This window comes from Nyctibius grandis, unplaced genomic scaffold (assembly GCF_013368605.1).
Source record: "Nyctibius grandis isolate bNycGra1 unplaced genomic scaffold, bNycGra1.pri scaffold_175_arrow_ctg1, whole genome shotgun sequence".
Lineage (NCBI taxonomy): Eukaryota > Metazoa > Chordata > Aves > Nyctibiiformes > Nyctibiidae > Nyctibius > Nyctibius grandis.
Window position 1 is genome coordinate 1 of NW_027167548.1, and position 14,951 is coordinate 14,951.

General features: G+C 46.8%; 2 long non-coding RNA genes across 5 annotated transcripts; both read left to right on the forward strand.

The window, feature by feature from the left end:
- The first annotated feature begins 607 nt into the window (after positions 1 to 607).
- Positions 608 to 2,512, forward strand: LOC137677381 (uncharacterized). 3 transcript variants are annotated; one of them, XR_011050267.1, is made up of 3 exons: positions 608 to 649; positions 1,098 to 1,194; positions 1,983 to 2,512. It is a non-coding gene; the product is annotated as an uncharacterized lncRNA (long non-coding RNA). The 3 variants fall into 3 exon arrangements; XR_011050266.1 differs by having other exon boundaries at positions 1,098 to 1,189; XR_011050268.1 differs by having other exon boundaries at positions 1,098 to 1,189; positions 2,060 to 2,512.
- Positions 2,513 to 11,081: 8,569 nt separating this feature from the next.
- Positions 11,082 to 13,875, forward strand: LOC137677380 (uncharacterized). Of its 2 annotated transcripts, none has more exons than XR_011050265.1 (3): positions 11,082 to 11,256; positions 12,460 to 12,556; positions 13,346 to 13,875. It is a non-coding gene; the product is annotated as an uncharacterized lncRNA (long non-coding RNA). The 2 variants fall into 2 exon arrangements; XR_011050264.1 differs by having other exon boundaries at positions 11,085 to 11,256; positions 12,460 to 12,551.
- The last annotated feature ends 1,076 nt before the right edge of the window (positions 13,876 to 14,951 follow it).

The window sequence follows — 14,951 nt, forward strand, 5'->3', positions numbered from 1 at the left end:
GGCTCGCCGGGGGGTGTTGGGGCCGAGCCCGGGTCCGGGCGGGGGGGAGCAGGGGCAGCCCTGTCCGGCTCTCAGCTGCTCGGTATTGGGGCCGGGCAGGCTCCGGCCGGCTGCCGGCGCGGGGGGGCTCCGGCGGCGCCGGGCGGGTCCCGGTGCCCGCATGGCGGGGGGGTATAAGGTCCGCGGCTGCTGGCGCCAGGGGCGGGTCGTGGGGGGCGGGGCGGTCCCGCGCTCCCCGGGGCGGCTGGGCCCTGCTCCCCGCGGGGGGCTTTTTGGGCCTGGGGGGGGGGTTTTCGGGGGGCGGGGCGCGGCGGTGCAGGGCGATGGCGGCGAAGTAAAGCCTGCGAGAGCGCTAGCAAAAGCGCCGTCCGGGCTGCGGTGGTGCCAGCCCCGCAGAGACGTGGGGCCGGGCCCTGCGCGGTTCCCGAGCGCTCCCCGAAAGTGCCCTGTGGGGCCCTGGGGGCGCAGGGCTGCGGGTGGCTACAGCCCCCCCCAGCCCTCGGTGTCGCACGTGGGGGCTGCAAGGGGGGTCAGAAAGCGGGCGGCGTTGAGCTGCTTGGGGGGCGCGAATAACGGAGGCCAGGTGTTTGTGTGTTCCTGGGGCTCAGGAGAGGCTCGCGCGGCTGATTTGGGGGGCTCAGGAGCAGAGGTGAGCGGTGCGTTTTCGGGAGGTGAGAGAGGGGGACATCGGTGGTGTGGTTTTGGGGTCGGCAGCAGAGGCGGAGCACTGCCGTTTTTGGGGCTGGAGAACAGGCTCGGCAGCTGGGTTTTTGGGGCTCGGCAGCGGGCGCTGCGTGAGCTGGTTCGGGGGCCAAAAGCAGAAGGTAAACTGGCCGGTTGCGCGGGGGAGCGGGAGGGGCGTTCGGGGGCCGCGTGGGAAGCGTCGGGTGGGCAGGGTGCGTGGGACGTTGGCCGGAGGCGGGGGTCCGTCCCGTCGGAGCCCGAAGTTCGGGGAGGCCGGGCACGCAGGCGGGCCTGGCCGAGAGCTGAACGTCCGAGGTGGTCTCCGGGGGCCATGTAGCGTGGGCATGTGCGGGGCTGTGTATCTGGGAAGCCTCGTGTTGTAAGAGCTGTATGATACCAATGTGTTCTCTTAGGTGGATAAGAGTCAAGGGACCGGAGGCAGAGAGAGAGGAAGATGCATCCGAACTGTCAGATTCTCCCAGCAGCTCCAAGGGCGGAAGCCGTGGTGAGGTCCGGACCCTTGGGGCCGTGTCGCCCCTCTTCTGCGTCACGGTCCTTCCCTGCCCCACCTTCTCTTTCTCTCACAGCTGTAGTTTTTTTCGCTTCCCTGCATCTCTTCCTCTCTCGTTCTCCAAGTCCCTCTCTTTCTCTGTTGTTCTGCCTCTCTGCTTTCTTTTTCTGTCTGCACTTCTGTCCTGTTCCCTGTCCCTCTTTTTTTTCATCCTCTGTCCTGCAGCCCATCACTGTTTTTGTCTTTCTCCATCTATCTGTCTGTCTTCCTGTCCCAATTTTTTTAATTCCTCCCCATCTGCCCTTTAGCCCTTCGCAATTACCCCCGCCCCCTGTCTGGCTCCATGTCCCTATTTCTAATTTCCTCTGTCTCTGCCCTGTATTCTAGATACACTTTTCTTTCTTGTATTATCTTGTTCCACGTTCCTGTCTCTATGTTTTAATTTCTTCCTTCTCTGTCCTATAGCCTGGTTTTGTCTTTATCGTTCTCTGTCTGTCTCCCTGGCCCTATTCTTTAATTCCTCTGTCTCTCCCCTTTAGCTCACTGAGGTTTTTTGGTATTTCTCAGTGTCTCTCTGTCCACCTCACTGTCCCCTCTTTAATTTCTCCATCTCTGCCCTGTGGCCCATCAGAAATCTTTGCTTTTCTCCATCTCTCTCAGTCCGGTTCCCTCTCCCTCCCTCCTCTCTGGCCTGTAGCCCATCGCTGTTTCTTTTGCCCTCTGCCCCTCTCTCTGTCTCGGTAGCTCCCTTTCCCTGTTTTTTAATCCTTTCCTCTCTGCCCTGCAGGGAGGGGGAGGAGGTGCTCCAGGCAGCAGAGCAGAGATTCCCCTGCAGCCCTGGTGACGCAGGTTGTCCCCCTGCAGCCCGTGGAGGTCCGCGGTGGAGCAGACGTGCAGCTGCAGGCCACGGAGGACCCCTCGCTGGAGTAGGTGGGTGTGCCCGAAGGAAGCCGTGACCCCGTGGAGCGCCCGCGCTGGAGCAGGCTCCTGTCAGCAGCCGTGGCTCCGTGGAGGGGAGCCCATGCTGGAGCAGGTGTTACGGCAGGACCTGTGGCCCCGTGGGAGGGACCCTACGCTGGAGCAGAAGAAGAGCGTGAGGAGGAAGGAGCGGCAGAGACAATGAGTGATGAACTGACCGCACCCCCCGATCCCCGTCCCCCTGCGTTGGTCGAGGGTAGGATGTAGAGAAGCTGGGAGTCAAGATGAGCCCAGGAAAAAAAAGAGAGGGGTGGGAGGAAGGTGTTTTTTAGATTTGTTCTTATTTCTCGTTACCCTACTCTGATTGTGACTGACAATAAATTAAATGAATTTCCCCAAGTAGAGTGTGTTTTCCCGTGACGGAAGTTGGTGAGTGATCTCTTTGTCCTTATCTTGACCCACAAGCTTTTTTGTTGTATTTTTTCCCTGTCTTGTTGAGGAGGGCGAGCAATAGAGCGCCTCGGTGGGCACCCGGCGGCAGACGTTCGTATTTTGGAGCCTGGCTCTCGGCTCGTCTTTTTCTTGGACATAGTGTGAAACGTTTGGGTAGGTAAACAAGCGCGGAGCCCATCGTTGTTCGGGCTGTGAAAGGGCTGACATGGGACGATTGCAGGCAGGAATAGCTTTCAGGGCTGCCACCTTAGTCGCGGGAGCAATCTGCGGTCGTTTGCCTTTTTGGAACCGGGTTCCCGTCTCGTTTGTTTTGTCGGTCAGAGCGTGAAACGTTTGGACATTTGGATGTTGAGGTCTCCCTCCCTTCTGGTGTACAGGTCTACCTTCCTTCCACGTGGCGTACAGGTCTACTGCGTGCAGTCTATCTATTTTCTAATTATTTTTACATTTTCTTGGCTTGAGTTTCTTAGCTTTTGAGTTTCTTTCTTAGCTTTTGAGTTTCTTTCTTAGCTTTTGAGTTTCTTTCTTAGCTTTTGAGTTTCTTTCTTAGCTTTTGAGTTTCTTAGCTTTTGTTAACTTTTTAAATTTACTCTTTATTTTTTACTTCTGCTTCGTTAACTTGTGTTGCTTTTACAATTACTTTTACTTTTTTATTGCTTAGTTGCCGCTGCTTTGTTGCTGCTTATTAGTTTTTCTTTTTTTGCTTTTTCTTTTCTTTTACTGGTTTACCTCTTCCAGGTGTACGTCTTCTGACTGGTTTTGCCGCCTTCTGGCGTGCAGGTCTTTTTTACTTTTACGTTTTTACTAAAGAAGTCTAAACGCACAGCATTTTAATTTTTTCACGGTGTCCTGGTTTTGTGCAGATAAAATTTATAGAATCACTTTTCTGTTCCATTTTGTTTCAGTTTGTGGCCAGCTGTGGGACAGGGATCAAGGCCATTAGCAGTTAAATCCAGGGCAGGTGCCCCAGGCTGGCCCACAGGTGTGTTCTATAACATTAAGCTCAGGTTCACTATAAAAGGGCCACTTGCTGGGGAGGGGTGGGCCTCTTTTTGCTCTGCTCCCTTCCCTCTTTCTACTTCTTCTCAACAATGGCTATCTCCAGAGGAACTTGCCATCGCTCTGTGGGCTAAGTATAGTTTTGCTGTGTTTTGTATTAGCATCGATCTCAGTTTTAAATTGTAACCCATGAGTCTCCCTCCTTTTCCTGAATCCCTTTCTCAGTCCGGGAAGGGCAATGGGGTGATAGAACAGCTGCTTACTGTTCAGGGTGGTGGTCGGTGCCCCAGGTATATGAGCCGCAGCCTCTCATCAGGGAGCTCATTTTTCTCCTGAGCTTTGATGGTGTTAGTGCTCAGCTGCTCCTTCAGTCAATTTTAGCCTTTGAGCTGGTCAAGCTATTTGGGCAGATGTATTTTAACATTGAGAGAAGCAGCAGTGTGTCTGTGAGGTAAGAGCTTCAGGTGCAGGAGAGGTTAATTTTTTGCTTTTATTTGTTAGGTAAACTTTTTTTTTTTAGGTAAACTTTTTTTTTTTTAGGTAAACTTTTTTTTTTTAGGTAAACTTTAGTTTAAATAAATTTTTTCTTTAGTTTACAATTACATTTTTTTTTTTTTTTTAGTTTTAATCTTTTTGTACCTTTATAGCGTTCAGGTCTCCCTCCCTTCTGGCGTGCAGGTCTGCCTTTTTTTATGGCATGCAGGTCTCACTCCCTTGTGGTGTGCAGGTGTACTGTGTGCAGTCTATCTGTTTTCTAATTTTTTTTACATTTTATTAGCCTTTTGGCTTCTTAGCCTTTGTTAACTTTTTACATTTACTCTTTATTTTTTACTTCTGCTTCGTTAACTTGTGTTGCTTTTACAATTACTTTTACTTTTTATTGCTTAGTTGCCACTGCTTAGTTGCTGCTTATTAGTTTTTCTTTTTTTGCTTTTTCTTTCCTTTTTCTTTTACTGGTCTACGTCTTCCAGGTGTACCTCTTCTGACTGGTTTACTGCCTTTTGGCGTGCAGGTCTTTTTTCCTTTTACTTTTAGAACTCCATATTTTTTTTTATTTTTTAATTTTAGTATTTTAGCTTTTGGTTTTTAGTGTGTTAGGGTTTTAGTGTGCGTGTTAGGGTTTTAGGGTGTGTGTTAGGGTTTTAGTGTGCGTGTTAGGGTTTTTTAACTTAGGTTTCTTTAACATTTAATACTTTTTACTTTTTAACTTCTCTTACTTTTGCAATTAATTTTACTCTCTTGTTTATTAGTGGTGGCCTTAGTGGTGGTGGCCTCATTAGGGTGGGTTTTTTTTCCCTTATTCTTTTACTTTTTCTTTTACTGGTCTAGCTTAGTTTCTAGTGTGCAGGACTACCTTAGATTCTGGCGTACAAGTCTACCTTCCTTGTGGTGTGGAGGTCTACCTCTTATTTTTTTCTACATTCGTTTAGGTTTGGATGTTTAGGTTTGGATGTTTAGGTTTGGATGTTTAGGTTGGATGTTTAGGTTTGGATGTTTAGGTTTGGATGTTTAGGTTTGGATGTTTAGGTTTGGATGTTTAGGTTTGGATGTTTAGGTTTGGATGTTTAGGTTTGGATGTTTAGGTTTGGATGTTTAGGATTTCAGCGTTTTTTTTTGTACTTCTCTTAATTTTACAATTTTACTCTCTTGTTTATTAGTGGTGGCTTTAGTAGTGGTGGCTTTATTAGTTTTTCTTTTTTTGCTTCTTGTTTTTTCTTTTACTGGTCTACCTCTTCCAGGTCCACCTTAGTTTCTGGTGTGCAGATTCCAGCTTAGTTTGTGGGTTGCAGGTCTAGCAGCGTGCAGTCTACCTGTTTCATAATTGTTTTTACTTTAATGTTAATTTTTTAGATTTAGTTTTTTAGGGTTTTAGGGTTTTGGGTTTTTTAACTTTTGTTTCTTTTACATTTACTCTTTGTTTTTTACTTTTTTAACTTCTGTCACTTTTACCACTACTTTTACTGTTGTGCCTTTATTAGTGGGGCCTTTATTAGTGGGGCCTTTATTAGTGGGGCCTTTATTAGTGGGGCCTTTATTAGTGGGGCCTTTATTAGTGGGGCCTTTATTAGTGGGGCCTTTATTAGTGGGGCCTTTATTAGTGGGGCCTTTTTTAGTGGTTCCTTACTCTTTCTTTTACTGGTCTACCTCTTCCAGGTCCACCTTTGTTTCTGGCGTGCAAGTCTACGTTCCATGTGGTGTGCAGGTCTACTGTGTGCAGTCTATCTGTTTTCTAATTTTTTTTACATTTTCTTAGCTTTTTGGTTTGTTAGCTTTTTGGTTGGTTGGTTAGCTTTTTGGTTGGTTTGTTAGCTTTTGTTAACTTTTTATATTTACTCTTTATTTTTTACTTCTGCTTCGTTAACTTCTGTTGCTTTTACAAATAGTTTTACTTTTTTATTGCTTAGTTGCCACTGCTTAGTTGCTGCTTATTAGTTTTTCTTTTTTTGCTCTTTCTTTACTTTTTCTTTTACTGGTCTAACTCTTCCAGGTGTACCTCTTCTGACTGGTTTGCCGCCTTCTGGCGTGCAGGTCTTTTTTACTTTTATAAGTTCATAATTTTTTTATTTTTTTTCTTTAATTTTAGTATTTTAGCTTTTGGTTTTTAGTGTGTGTTTTAGGGTTTTAGTGTGTTTTAGGGTTTTGTGTGTGTTAGGGTTTTTTAGCTTAGGTTTATTTAACATTTAATATTTATTTTTTACTTTTTTAACTTCTGTTACTTTTACAATTACTTCTACTTTTTTGGATATTAGTGGTGGCTTTATTATTAGTGGTGGCTTTATTATTAGTGGTGGCTTTATTATTAGTGGTGGCTTTATTAGTTTTTCTTTTTTTGCTGCTTCTTTTTTCTTTTACTGGTTTACCTCTTCCAGGTCCACCTTAGTTTCTGGCGTGCAGATCCACCTTAGTTTGTGGGTTGCAGGTCTAGCGCGTGCAGTCTACCTGTTTCATAATTTTTTTTACTTTAATGTTAATTTTTTAGGGTTTTAGGGTTTTGGGTTTTTTAACTTTTGTTTCTTTTACATTTACACTTTGTTTTTTACTTTTTTAACTTCTGTCACTTTTAGCGCTACTTTTACTGTTGTGCCTTTATTAGTGGGGCCTTTATTAGTGGGGCCTTTATTAGTGGGGCCTTTATTAGTGGGGCCTTTATTAGTGGGGCCTTTATTAGTGGGGCCTTTATTAGTGGGGCCTTTATTAGTGGGGCCTTTATTAGTGGGGCCTTTATTAGTGGGGCCTTTATTAGTGGGGCCTTTATTAGTGGGGCCTTTATTAGTGGGGCCTTTATTAGTGGGGCCTTTATTAGTTGTGCTTTACTTTTTCTTTTACTGGTCTACTTCTTTCAGCTCCACCTTAGTTTCTGGCTTGTAGGTCTACCGCGTGCCGTCTAGCTCTTCCATAATTTTTTTAATCTTTTTTTGTTTTAGGGTTTTAGTGGTTTAGTTTTCCGGTTTCTTAACTTTTCTTTCTATTACATTTACTCTTTTTTACTTTTCCTTTTTAAACTTCTGGTACTTTACAATTAATTTTACTCTCTATTTTATTAGTGGTGGCTTTATTAGTGGTGGCTTTATTAGTGGTGGCTTTATTAGTGGTGGCTTTATTAGTGGTGGCTTTATTAGTTTTTCTTTTTTTGCTTCTTGTTTTTTCTTTTACTGGTTTACCTCTTCCAGGTCCACCTTAGTTTCTGGCGTGCAATTCCAGCTTAGTTTGTGGGTTGCAGGTCTAGCGCGTGCAGTCTACCTGTTTCATATTTTTTTTTACTTTAATGTTAATTTTTTAGATTTCGTTTTTTAGGGTTTTAGGGTTTTTGACTTTTGTTTCTTTTACATTTGCACTTTGTTTTTTACTTTTTTAACTTCTGTCACTTTTAGCGGTACTTTTACTGTTGTGCCTTTATTAGTGGGGCCTTTATTAGTGGGGCCTTTATTAGTGGGGCCTTTATTAGTGGGGCCTTTATTAGTGGGGCCTTTTTATTAGTGGGGCCTTTTTATTAGTGGGGCCTTTTTATTAGTGGGGCCTTTTTATTAGTGGGGCCTTTTTATTAGTGGGGCCTTTTTATTAGTGGGGCCTTTTTATTAGTGGGGCCTTTTTATTAGTGGGGCCTTTTTATTAGTGGGGCCTTTTTATTAGTGGGGCCTTTTTATTAGTGGGGCCTTTTTCAGTGGGGCCTTTTTCAGTGGGGCCTTTTTCAGTGGGGCCTTTTTCAGTGGGGCCTTTTTCAGTGGGGCCTTTTTCAGTGGGGCCTTTTTCAGTGGGGCCTTTTTCAGTGGGGCCTTTATTAATTGTGCTTTACTTTTTCTTTTACTGGTCTACTTCTTTCAGCTCCACCTTAGTTTCTGGCTTGTAGGTCTACCGCGTGCCGTCTAGCTCTTTCATAATTTTTTTTATCTTTTTTTGTTTTAGGGTTTTAGTGGTTTAGTTTTCCGGTTTCTTAACTTTTCTTTCTATTACATTTACTCTTTTTTACTTTTCCTTTTTAAACTTCTGGTACTTTACAATTAATTTTACTCTCTATTTTATTAGTGGTGGCTTTATTAGTGGTGGCTTTATTAGTGGTGGCTTTATTAGTGGTGGCTTTATTAGTGGTGGCTTTATTAGTGGTGGCTTTATTAGTGGTGGCTTTATTAGTGGTGGCTTTATTAGTGGTGGCTTTATTAGTGGTGGCTTTATTAGTGGTGGCTTTATTAGTGGTGGCTTTATTAGTTTTTCTTTTTTTGCTTCTTCTTTTTTCTTTTACTGGTCTACCTCTTCCAGGTCCACCTTAGTTTCTGGCGTGCAATTCCACCTTAGTTTGTGGGTTGCAGGTCTAGCGCATGCAGGCTACCTGTTTCATATTTTTTTTTACTTTAATGTTAATTTTTTAGATTTAGTTTTTTAGGGTTTTAGGGTTTTAGACTTTTGTTTCTTTTACATTTACTCTTTGTTTTTTACTTTTTTAACTTCTGTCACTTTTACCACTACTTTTATTGCTGTGCCTTTATTAGTTGTGCCTTTATTAGTTGTGCCTTTATTAGTTGTGCCTTTATTAGTTGTGCCTTTATTAGTTGTGCCTTTATTAGTTGTGCCTTTATTAGTTGTGCCTTTATTAGTTGTGCCTTTATTAGTTGTGCCTTACTTTTTCTTTTACTGGTCTACCTCTTGCAGGTCCACCTTTGTTTCTGGCGTGCAAGTCTACGTTCCATGTGGTGTGCACGTCTACTGTGTGCAGTCTATCTGTTTTCTAATTTTTTTTACATTTTCTTAGCTTTTTGGTTGGTTGGTTAGCTTTTTGGTTGGTTGGTTAGCTTTTTGGTTGGTTGGTAAGCTTTTGTTAACTTTTTATATTTACTCTTTATTTTTTACTTCTCCTTCGTTAAGTTCTGTTGCTTTTACAAATAGTTTTACTTTTTTATTGCTTAGTTGCCACTGCTTAGTTGCTGCTTATTAGTTTTTCTTTTTTTGCTTTTTCTTTACTTTTTCTTTTACTGGTCTAACTCTTCCAGGTGTACCTCTTCTGACTGGTTTGCCGCCTTCTGGCGTGCAGGTCTTTTTTACTTTTATAAGTTCATAATTTTTTTATTTTTTTTCTTTAATTTTAGTATTTTAACTTTTGGTTTTTAGTGTGTGTTTTAGGGTTTTAGTGTGTGTGTTAGGGTTTTAGTGTGTGTGTTAGGGTTTTTTAGCTTAGGTTTATTTAACATTTAATATTTATTTTTTACTTTTTTAACTTCTGTTACTTTTACAATTACTTCTACTTTTTTGGATATTAGTGGTGGCTTTATTATTAGTGGTGGCTTTATTATTAGTGGTGGCTTTATTATTAGTGGTGGCTTTATTGTTAAAGAAAATTGGCAGAGTCCGGGTCTCTAGGTTTGCTGGTTTTATTAACAACTCAGAGTTGGACCACCACCGCAGTGAATGGTACCTGACTCAAATTCACTATTGGTTTATATAGAAACTAATAATCAATTACATCATAAACATTTCATAAGCTTCTGTTAATAATCCACTAACTATTTCAATTCCTCTTTCTTCCTTCATCAAGAGTCCACAAAAGTCCATTCTTTTCCATTGTTTTGCTGATCTTTATGTTCTGGTTCCGCTCCGACTCCGGTCGACACCCCGTCCTCGATGTTCTTGCTGTGATCGGCGTCCTTAATGTTCTTGCCGTGATCAGCATCCCGCCCTGATCCAGGTTGACCAGAGTCCGGTTCCCACCGCCAGTGTCTCCTAAACATTCAACCCTGAAAACATCTAAAGTTATGTTTAAAACCTTATCTATAATTTTTATTTCTAAGTGTCCTATATTTCTTTTAAGGTAAAGAAAAGGTTAACCATACATCCCCTTTACTAAAATCATCAGAAGGTAATACTTCTAGGCCTACTCCTGCTTAGCTACTCATCAAGCTTTGATTGATGATTTGTTCAGTCTTAGGTCAGGATTACACAAGGAGCTTTGAGAACAATATTCATGGACTGTGAAAGCCCACCTGTGTTTATTCAGATAGTCTTATATTAATTATTCTATTCACTATTCTATTTCACCCCTATTGATTCTTGTTTCTCTAACTCATAAGAACGTTTTCATTAATCGTGTGAAAATTTCTATAACATTTATTAGTGGTGGCTTTATTAGTTTTTCTTTTTTTGCTGCTTCTTTTTTCTTTTACTGATTTACCTCTTCCAGGTCCACCTTAGTTTCTGGCGTGCAGGTGCACCTTAGTTTGTGGGTTGCAGGTCTAGCGCGTGCAGTCTACCTGTTTCATATTTTTTTTACTTTAATGTTAATTTTTTAGATTTAGTTTTTTAGGGTTTTAGAGTTTTGGGTTTTTTAACTTTTGTTTCTTTTACATTTACACTTTGTTTTTTACTTTTTTAACTTCTGTCACTTTTAGCGCTACTTTTAGTGTTGTGCCTTTATTAGTGGGGCCTTTATTAGTGGGGCCTTTATTAGTGGGGCCTTTATTAGTTGCGCTTTACTTTTACTGGTCTGTCTCTTCCAGGTCCACCTTAGTTTCTGGCATGTAGGTCTACCGCGTGCTGTCTAGCTGTTTCATATTTTTTTTTAACTTTTTTTTTTGTTTTAGGGTTTTAGTGTTGTAGTTTTTGTGTTTTCTTAACTTTTGTTTCTTTTACATTTACTCTTTTTTACTTTTACTTTTTAAACCTCTGTTACTTTTACAATTAATTTTACTCTCTTGTTTATTAATGCCCCACAGGGACATTAGCTGTGTCCCCGTGGGGGCGTGCCAGGGGCGGGATGTGCTGAGGAACCCCCCCGAGGGGCTGGACGGGGGCGTGGTCTCGTGCGGAACCCCGCCCCGAGGGGCGGGATAGGGCCGCGGTGTTCAGGCAGCCTGGCAAAATGGCGGCTTCCGGGCATGCGCAGTAGCTAAATGAAGTTCCTAAAATGGCCGACTAAAGGTCGGGCAGCCTGGCAAAATGGCGGCTTCCGGGCATGCGCAGTAGCTAAATGAAGTTCCTAAAATGGCCGACTAAAGGTCGGGCAGCCTGGCAAAATGGCGGCTAGCGGGCGTGCGCATTAGCCACAATGAAGTTCCCAAAATGGCCGAGTGAAGGTCGGCAACCTGGCGCGGCGGGGGCGGGTCGCGACGCCTGCGCGGGTGCACAAGAGCGGCGGCGAGCGGCGCGGGCGGTCGCGAGTTTTGTTTGGTGAGCGCGGCGTTGGCGGCGGCGCCGCGTCGGAGCAGGTGAGGGGCCGCGGGCGCGGCGGGTTTGGGAGGGGCGATTCTCCGGTCGGCGCGATCCCCCGGTGTGGTCCGAGCTCTGCGCTCTCGGGGCTGGTGGGGGGGGCGCGGAAGCGGCCCCGGGCCGAACGCTGCCCCGGGCTCGCCGGGGGGGTGTTGGGGCCGAGCCCGTGTCCGGGCGGGGGGGAGCAGGGGCAGCCCCGTCCGGCTCTCAGCTGCTCGGTATTGGGGCCGGGCAGGCTCTGCCGCTGCCGGCGCGGGGGGGCTCCGGCGGCGCCGGCGGGTCCCGGTGCCCGCAGGGCGGGGGGTAAAGGTCCGCGGCTGCTGGCGCCAGGGGCGGTCGTGGGGGCGGGCGGGTCCGCGCTCCCGGGGCGGCTGGGCCCTGCTCCCCGCGGGGGCTTTTGGGCCTGGGGGGGGTTCGGGGGCCGGGCGCGGCGGTGCAGGCGATGGCGGCGAAGTAAAGCCTGCGAGAGCGCTAGCAAAGCGCCGTCCGGGCTGCGGTGGTGCCGCCCCGCAGAGACGTGGGGCCGGGCCCTGCGCGGTTCCCGAGCGCTCCCCAAAAGTGCCCGTGGGGGCCCTGGGGGCGCAGGGCTGCGGGGTGGCTACAGCCCCCTCCAGCCCTCGGTGTCGCACGTGGGGGCTGCAAGGGGGGTCAGAAAGCAGGCGGGGTGAGCTGCTTTGGGGCGCGAATAACGGAGGCCAGGTGTTGTGTTCCTGGGGCTCGAGGAGAGGCTCGCGCGGCTGATTTGGGGGGCTCAGGAGCAGAGGTGAGCGGTGCGTTTTCGGGAGGTGAGAGAGGGGACTCGGTGGTGTGGTTTTGGGGTCGGCAGCAGAGGCAGAGCGCTGCGTTTTTGGGGCTGGAGAGCAGGCTCGGCAGCTGGGTTTTTGGGCTCGGCAGCGGGCGCTGCGTGAGCTGGTTCGGGGGCCAAAAGCAGAAGGTAAACTGGCCGGTTGCGCGGGGGAGCGGGAGGGCGTCGGGGGGCCGCGTGGGAAAGCGTCGGGTGGGTAGGGTGCGTGGACGTTGGCCGGAGGCGGGGGTCCGGTCCCGTCGGAGCCCGAAGTTCGGGGAGGCCGGCACGCAGCGGGCCGGCTGAGCCGAACGTCCGAGGTGGTCTCCGGGGGCCATGTAGCGTGGGCATGTGCGGGGCTGTGTATCTGGGAAGCCTCGTGTTGTAAGAGCTGTATGATACCAATGTGTTCTCTTAGGTGGATAAGAGTCAAGGGACCGGAGGCAGAGAGAGAGGAAGATGCATCCGAACTGTCAGATTCTCCCAGCAGCTCCAAGGGCGGAAGCCGTGGTGAGGTCCGGACCCTTGGGGCCGTGTCGCCCCTCTTCTGCATCACGGTCCTTCCCTGCCCCACCTTCTCTTTCTCTCACAGCTGTCATTTTTTTCGCTTCCCTGCATCTCTTCCTCTCTCGTTCTCCAAGTCCCTCTCTTTCTCTGTTGTTCTGCCTCTCTGCTTTCTTTTTCTGTCTGCACTTCTGTCCTGTTCGCTGTCCCTCTTTTTTTCATCCTCTGTTCTGCAGCCCATCACTGTTTTTGTCTTTCTCCATCTATCTGTCTGTCTTCCTGTCCCAATTTTTTTTAATTCCTCCCCATCTGCCCTTTAGCCCTTCGCAATTACCCCCGCCCCCTGTCTGGCTCCATGTCCCTATTTCTAATTTCCTCTGTCTCTGCCCTGTATTCTAGATACACTTTTCTTTCTTGTATTATCTTGTTCCACGTTCCTGTCTCTATGTTTTAATTTCTTCCTTCTCTGTCCTATAGCCTGGTTTTGTCTTTATCGTTCTCTGTCTGTCTCCCTGGCCCTATTCTTTAATTCCTCTGTCTCTCCCCTTTAGCTCACTGAGGTTTTTTGGTATTTCTCAGTGTCTCTCTGTCCACCTCACTGTCCCCTCTTTTAATTTCTCCATCTCTGCCCTGTGGCCCATCAGAAATCTTTGCTTTTCTCCATCTCTCTCAGTCCGGTTCCCTCTCCCTCCCTCCTCTCTGGCCTGTAGCCCATCGCTGTTTCTTTTGCCCTCTGCCCCTCTCTCTGTCTCGGTAGCTCCCTTTCCCTGTTTTTTAATCCTTTCCTCTCTGTCCTGCAGGGAGGGGGAGGAGGTGCTCCAGGCACCAGAGCAGAGATTCCCCTGCAGCCCTGGTGACGCAGGTTGTCCCCCTGCAGCCCGTGGAGGTCCGCGGTGGAGCAGACGTGCAGCTGCAGGCCACGGAGGACCCCTCGCTGGAGTAGGTGGGTGTGCCCGAAGGAAGCCGTGACCCCGTGGAGCGCCCGCGCTGGAGCAGGCTCCTGTCAGCAGCCGTGGCTCCGTGGAGGGGAGCCCATGCTGGAGCAGGTGTTACGGCAGGACCTGTGGCCCCGTGGGAGGGACCCTACGCTGGAGCAGAAGAAGAGCGTGAGGAGGAAGGAGCGGCAGAGACAATGTGTGATGAACTGACCGCACCCCCCGATCCCCGTCCCCCTGCGTTGGTCGAGGGTAGGATGTAGAGAAGCTGGGAGTCAAGATGAGCCCAGGAAAAAAAAGAGAGGGGTGGGAGGAAGGTGTTTTTTAGATTTGTTCTTATTTCTCGTTACCCTACTCTGATTGTGATTGACAATAAATTAAATGAATTTCCCCAAGTAGAGTGTGTTTTCCCGTGACGGAAGTTGGTGAGTGATCTCTTTGCCCTTATCTTGACCCACAAGCTTTTTTGTTGTATTTTCTCCCTGTCTTGTTGAGGAGGGCGAGCAATAGAGCGCCTCGGTGGGCACCCGGCGGCAGACGTTCGTATTTTGGAGCCTGGCTCTCGGCTCGTCTTTTTCTTGGACATAGTGTGAAACGTTTGGACGTTTGGGTAGGTAAACAAGCGCGGAGCCCATCGTTGTTCGGGCTGTGAAAGGGCTGACATGGGACGATTGCAGGCAGGAATAGCTTTCAGGGCTGCCACCTTAGTCGCGGGAGCAATCTGCGGTCGTTCGCCTTTTTGGAACCGGGTTCCCGTCTCGTTTGTTTTGTCGGTCAGAGCGTGAAACGTTTGGACATTTGGACGTTCAGGTCTCCCTCCCTTCTGGTGTACAGGTCTACCTTCCTTCCACGTGGCGTACAGGTCTACTGCGTGCAGTCTATCTATTTTCTAATTTTTTTTACATTTTCTTAGCTTTTGAGTTTCTTAGCTTTTGAGTTTCTTAGCTTTTGAGTTTCTTAGCTTTTGAGTTTCTTAGCTTTTGAGTTTCTTAGCTTTTGAGTTTCTTAGCTTTTGAGTTTCTTAGCTTTTGAGTTTCTTAGCTTTTGAGTTTCTTAGCTTGTGAGTGAGTTTCTTAGCTTTTGAGTTTCTTAGCTTTTGAGTTTCTTAGCTTTTGTTAACTTTTTAAATTTACTCTTTATTTTTTACTTCTGCTTCGTTAACTTGTGTTGCTTTTACAATTACTTTTACTTTTTTATTGCTTAGTTGCCGCTGCTTTGTTGCTGCTTATTAGTTTTTCTTTTTTTGCTTTTTCTTTTTCTTTTACTGGTTTACCTCTTCCAGGTGTACGTCTTCTGACTGGTTTGCCGCCTTCTGGCATGCAGGTCTTTTTTACTTTTACGTTTTTACTAAAGAAGTCTAAACGCACAGCATTTTAATTTTTTCACGGTGTCCTGGTTTTGTGCAGATAAAATTTATAGAATCACTTTTCTGTTCCATTTTGTTTCAGTTTGTGGCCAGCTGTGGGACAGG